The sequence below is a fragment of the Megalopta genalis genome, unplaced genomic scaffold, assembly GCF_051020955.1.
Source record: "Megalopta genalis isolate 19385.01 unplaced genomic scaffold, iyMegGena1_principal scaffold0068, whole genome shotgun sequence".
NCBI classification, from domain to species: Eukaryota; Metazoa; Arthropoda; class Insecta; order Hymenoptera; family Halictidae; genus Megalopta; species Megalopta genalis.
In genome coordinates this window covers 535,937-542,500 of record NW_027476137.1, presented here as the reverse complement: position 1 = coordinate 542,500, position 6,564 = coordinate 535,937, and positions in this window count along the sequence as shown.

Sequence of the window (6,564 nt, the reverse complement as noted above, 5' to 3'; positions counted from 1 at the left end):
TATGTTAAATATTTCAAGGTTCCCGATTCCACAAAATTATAAAAAGTATACGGCTGTGTAGCGGGGATCAAAACGAGTAATTTCATGTATAAAGTTTAATTAAACTCCCAATAGTTTGCCGGGAAACATCGATTCTTCCGATCTAGAAAGAGACAGAGACAGACGATCCGCGTTATGTTAAATATTTCAAGGTTCCCGATTCCACAAAATTATAAAAAGTATACGGCCGTGTAGCGGGGATCAAAACGAGTAATTTCATGTATAAAGTTTAATTAAACTCCCAATAGTTTGCCGGGAAACATCGATTCTTCCGATCTAGAAAGAGACAGAGACAGACGATCCGCGTTATGTTAAATATTTCAAGGTTCCCGATTCCACAAAATTATAAAAAGTATACGGCTGTGTAGCGGGGATCAAAACGAGTAATTTCATGTATAAAGTTTAATTAATCTCCCAATAGTTTGCCGGGAAACATCGATTATTCCGATCTAGAAAGAGACAGAGACAGACGATCCGCGTTATGTTAAATATTTCAAGGTTCCCGATTCCACAAAATTATAAAAAGTATACGGCTGTGTAGCGGGGATCAAAACGAGTAATTTCATGTATAAAGTTTAATTAAACTCCCAATAGTTTGCCGGGAAACATCGATTCTTCCGATCTAGAAAGAGACAGAGACAGACGATCCGCGTTATGTTAAATATTTCAAGGTTCCCGATTCCACAAAATTATAAAAAGTATACGGCTGTGTAGCGGGGATCAAAACGAGTAATTTCATGTATAAAGTTTAATTAAACTCCCAATAGTTTGCCGGGAAACATCGATTCTTCCGATCTAGAAAGAGACAGAGACAGACGATCCGCGTTATGTTAAATATTTCAAGGTTCCCGATTCCACAAAATTATAAAAAGTATACGGCCGTGTAGCGGGGATCAAAACGAGTAATTTCATGTATAAAGTTTAATTAATCTCCCAATAGTTTGCCGGGAAACATCGATTATTCCGATCTAGAAAGAGACAGAGACAGACGATCCGCGTTATGTTAAATATTTCAAGGTTCCCGATTCCACAAAATTATAAAAAGTATACGGCTGTGTAGCGGGGATCAAAACGAGTAATTTCATGTATAAAGTTTAATTAAACTCCCAATAGTTTGCCGGGAAACATCGATTCTTCCGATCTAGAAAGAGACAGAGACAGACGATCCGCGTTATGTTAAATATTTCAAGGTTCCCGATTCCACAAAATTATAAAAAGTATACGGCTGTGTAGCGGGGATCAAAACGAGTAATTTCATGTATAAAGTTTAATTAATCTCCCAATAGTTTGCCGGGAAACATCGATTATTCCGATCTAGAAAGAGACAGAGACAGACGATCCGCGTTATGTTAAATATTTCAAGGTTCCCGATTCCACAAAATTATAAAAAGTATACGGCTGTGTAGCGGGGATCAAAACGAGTAATTTCATGTATAAAGTTTAATTAAACTCCCAATAGTTTGCCGGGAGACATCGATTCTTCCGATCTAGAAAGAGACAGAGACAGACGATCCGCGTTATGTTAAATATTTCAAGGTTCCCGATTCCACAAAATTATAAAAAGTATACGGCTGTGTAGCGGGGATCAAAACGAGTAATTTCATGTATAAAGTTTAATTAAACTCCCAATAGTTTGCCGGGAAACATCGATTCTTCCGATCTAGAAAGAGACAGAGACAGACGATCCGCGTTATGTTAAATATTTCAAGGTTCCCGATTCCACAAAATTATAAAATGTATACGGCTGTGTAGCAGGGATCAGAACGCGTAATTTCATGTATAAAGTTTAATTAAACTCCCAATAGTTTGTCGGGAAACATCGATAGTTCGATCGCGCGAGAGAGACAGAGAAACGAACAGTCTTTTTTTCGATTTACGGCTAAAATAAATTTTTCTAATTTTTTTCAATAACATATTCCTGCTAAAATAACTTTTTTACATAGGGATTAAGCATTTAGAACGATACATTGTTTAAAATAAGGGCACTTTACTCTTGACATTTTACGGTTTTTTCAATTTTCTGAAAAATCCTATCATTAGATTTTTTTAAAAATACGATATTCTTGCTTAACTAACGTTTCTACATAGGGATTAAGCATTTAGAACGAAATCTAATGTCAGAAAATGGCACTTTACTCTTGACATTTTTCGGTTTTTTCAATTTTCTGGGAAATCCTATCATTAGATTTTTTTAAAAATACGATATTCTTGCTTAACTAACGTTTTTACATAGGGATTAAGCATTTAGAACGAAATCTAATGTAGGAAAATGGTACTTTACTCTTGATCGGTACGTTGGGACTTTGAAAATATTCGGGCGTTCCAATCGCTCGTCTGTTGCATCATAGCGCGTCTCGGCGCAATCGACCGATTCGCTCGATCCATTATTTTCGATTTACGGCTAAAATAAATTTTTCTCATTTTATTCAATAACATATTCTTGCTTAAATAACTTTTTTACATAGGGATTAAGCATTTAGAACGATACATTGTTTAAAATAAGGGCACTTTACTCTTGACATTTTACGGTTTTTTCAATTTTCTGAAAAATCCTATCATTAGATTTTTTTAAGAATACGATATTCTTGCTTAACTAACGTTTCTACATAGGGATTAAGCATTTAGAACGAAATCTAATGTCAGAAAATGGCACTTTACTCTTGACATTTTTCGGTTTTTTCAATTTTCTGGGAAATCCTATCATTAGATTTTTTTAAAAATACGATATTCTTGCTTAACTAACGTTTTTACATAGGGATTAAGCATTTAGAACGAAATCTAATGTAGGAAAATGGTACTTTACTCTTGATCGGTACGTTGGGACTTTGAAAATATTCGGGCGTTCCAATCGCTCGTCTGTTGCATCATAGCGCGTCTCGGCGCAATCGACCGATTCGCTCGATCCATTATTTTCGATTTACGGCTAAAATAAATTTTTCTCATTTTATTCAATAACATATTCTTGCTTAAATAACTTTTTTACATAGGGATTAAGCATTTAGAACGATACATTGTTTAAAATAAGGGCACTTTACTCTTGACATTTTACGGTTTTTTCAATTTTCTGAAAAATCCTATCATTAGATTTTTTTAAGAATACGATATTCTTGCTTAACTAACGTTTCTACATAGGGATTAAGCATTTAGAACGAAATCTAATGTCAGAAAATGGCACTTTACTCTTGACATTTTTCGGTTTTTTCAATTTTCTGGGAAATCCTATCATTAGATTTTTTTAAAAATACGATATTCTTGCTTAACTAACGTTTTTACATAGGGATTAAGCATTTAGAACGAAATCTAATGTAGGAAAATGGTACTTTACTCTTGATCGGTACGTTGGGACTTTGAAAATATTCGGGCGTTCCAATCGCTCGTCTGTTGCATCATAGCGCGTCTCGGCGCAATCGACCGATTCGCTCGATCCATTATTTTCGATTTACGGCTAAAATAAATTTTTCTCATTTTATTCAATAACATATTCCTGCTAAAATAACTTTTTTACATAGGGATTAAGCATTTAGAACGATACATTGTTTAAAATAAGGGCACTTTACTCTTGACATTTTACGGTTTTTTCAATTTTCTGAAAAATCCTATCATTAGATTTTTTTAAAAATACGATATTCTTGCTTAACTAACGTTTCTACATAGGGATTAAGCATTTAGAACGAAATCTAATGTCAGAAAATGGCACTTTACTCTTGACATTTTTCGGTTTTTTCAATTTTCTGGGAAATCCTATCATTAGATTTTTTTAAAAATACGATATTCTTGCTTAACTAACGTTTTTACATAGGGATTAAGCATTTAGAACGAAATCTAATGTAGGAAAATGGTACTTTACTCTTGATCGGTACGTTGGGACTTTGAAAATATTCGGGCGTTCCAATCGCTCGTCTGTTGCATCATAGCGCGTCTCGGCGCAATCGACCGATTCGCTCGATCCATTATTTTCGATTTACGGCTAAAATAAATTTTTCTCATTTTATTCAATAACATATTCTTGCTTAAATAACTTTTTTACATAGGGATTAAGCATTTAGAACGATACATTGTTTAAAATAAGGGCACTTTACTCTTGACATTTTACGGTTTTTTCAATTTTCTGAAAAATCCTATCATTAGATTTTTTTAAGAATACGATATTCTTGCTTAACTAACGTTTCTACATAGGGATTAAGCATTTAGAACGAAATCTAATGTCAGAAAATGGCACTTTACTCTTGACATTTTTCGGTTTTTTCAATTTTCTGGGAAATCCTATCATTAGATTTTTTTAAAAATACGATATTCTTGCTTAACTAACGTTTTTACATAGGGATTAAGCATTTAGAACGAAATCTAATGTAGGAAAATGGTACTTTACTCTTGATCGGTACGTTGGGACTTTGAAAATATTCGGGCGTACGCGGCGCGCTCGGCGCTTCGAACAGCTCCGGTGTCCCCATTATTTTCGATTTACGGCTAAAATAAATTTTTCTAATTTTTTTCAATAACATATTCCTGCTAAAATAACTTTTTTACATAGGGATTAAGCATTTAGAACGATACATTGTTTAAAATAAGGGCACTTTACTCTTGACATTTTACGGTTTTTTCAATTTTCTGAAAAATCCTATCATTAGATTTTTTTAAAAATACGATATTCTTGCTTAACTAACGTTTCTACATAGGGATTAAGCATTTAGAACGAAATCTAATGTCAGAAAATGGCACTTTACTCTTGACATTTTTCGGTTTTTTCAATTTTCTGGGAAATCCTATCATTAGATTTTTTTAAAAATACGATATTCTTGCTTAACTAACGTTTTTACATAGGGATTAAGCATTTAGAACGAAATCTAATGTAGGAAAATGGTACTTTACTCTTGATCGGTACGTTGGGACTTTGAAAATATTCGGGCGTTCCAATCGCTCGTCTGTTGCATCATAGCGCGTCTCGGCGCAATCGACCGATTCGCTCGATCCATTATTTTCGATTTACGGCTAAAATAAATTTTTCTCATTTTATTCAATAACATATTCTTGCTTAAATAACTTTTTTACATAGGGATTAAGCATTTAGAACGATACATTGTTTAAAATAAGGGCACTTTACTCTTGACATTTTACGGTTTTTTCAATTTTCTGAAAAATCCTATCATTAGATTTTTTTAAGAATACGATATTCTTGCTTAACTAACGTTTCTACATAGGGATTAAGCATTTAGAACGAAATCTAATGTCAGAAAATGGCACTTTACTCTTGACATTTTTCGGTTTTTTCAATTTTCTGGGAAATCCTATCATTAGATTTTTTTAAAAATACGATATTCTTGCTTAACTAACGTTTTTACATAGGGATTAAGCATTTAGAACGAAATCTAATGTAGGAAAATGGTACTTTACTCTTGATCGGTACGTTGGGACTTTGAAAATATTCGGGCGTTCCAATCGCTCGTCTGTTGCATCATAGCGCGTCTCGGCGCAATCGACCGATTCGCTCGATCCATTATTTTCGATTTACGGCTAAAATAAATTTTTCTCATTTTATTCAATAACATATTCTTGCTTAAATAACTTTTTTACATAGGGATTAAGCATTTAGAACGATACATTGTTTAAAATAAGGGCACTTTACTCTTGACATTTTACGGTTTTTTCAATTTTCTGAAAAATCCTATCATTAGATTTTTTTAAGAATACGATATTCTTGCTTAACTAACGTTTCTACATAGGGATTAAGCATTTAGAACGAAATCTAATGTCAGAAAATGGCACTTTACTCTTGACATTTTTCGGTTTTTTCAATTTTCTGGGAAATCCTATCATTAGATTTTTTTAAAAATACGATATTCTTGCTTAACTAACGTTTTTACATAGGGATTAAGCATTTAGAACGAAATCTAATGTAGGAAAATGGTACTTTACTCTTGATCGGTACGTTGGGACTTTGAAAATATTCGGGCGTTCCAATCGCTCGTCTGTTGCATCATAGCGCGTCTCGGCGCAATCGACCGATTCGCTCGATCCATTATTTTCGATTTACGGCTAAAATAAATTTTTCTCATTTTATTCAATAACATATTCCTGCTAAAATAACTTTTTTACATAGGGATTAAGCATTTAGAACGATACATTGTTTAAAATAAGGGCACTTTACTCTTGACATTTTACGGTTTTTTCAATTTTCTGAAAAATCCTATCATTAGATTTTTTTAAGAATACGATATTCTTGCTTAACTAACGTTTCTACATAGGGATTAAGCATTTAGAACGAAATCTAATGTCAGAAAATGGCACTTTACTCTTGACATTTTTCGGTTTTTTCAATTTTCTGGGAAATCCTATCATTAGATTTTTTTAAAAATACGATATTCTTGCTTAACTAACGTTTTTACATAGGGATTAAGCATTTAGAACGAAATCTAATGTAGGAAAATGGTACTTTACTCTTGATCGGTACGTTGGGACTTTGAAAATATTCGGGCGTACGCGGCGCACTCGGCGCTTCGAACAGCTCCGGTGTCCCCATTATTTTCG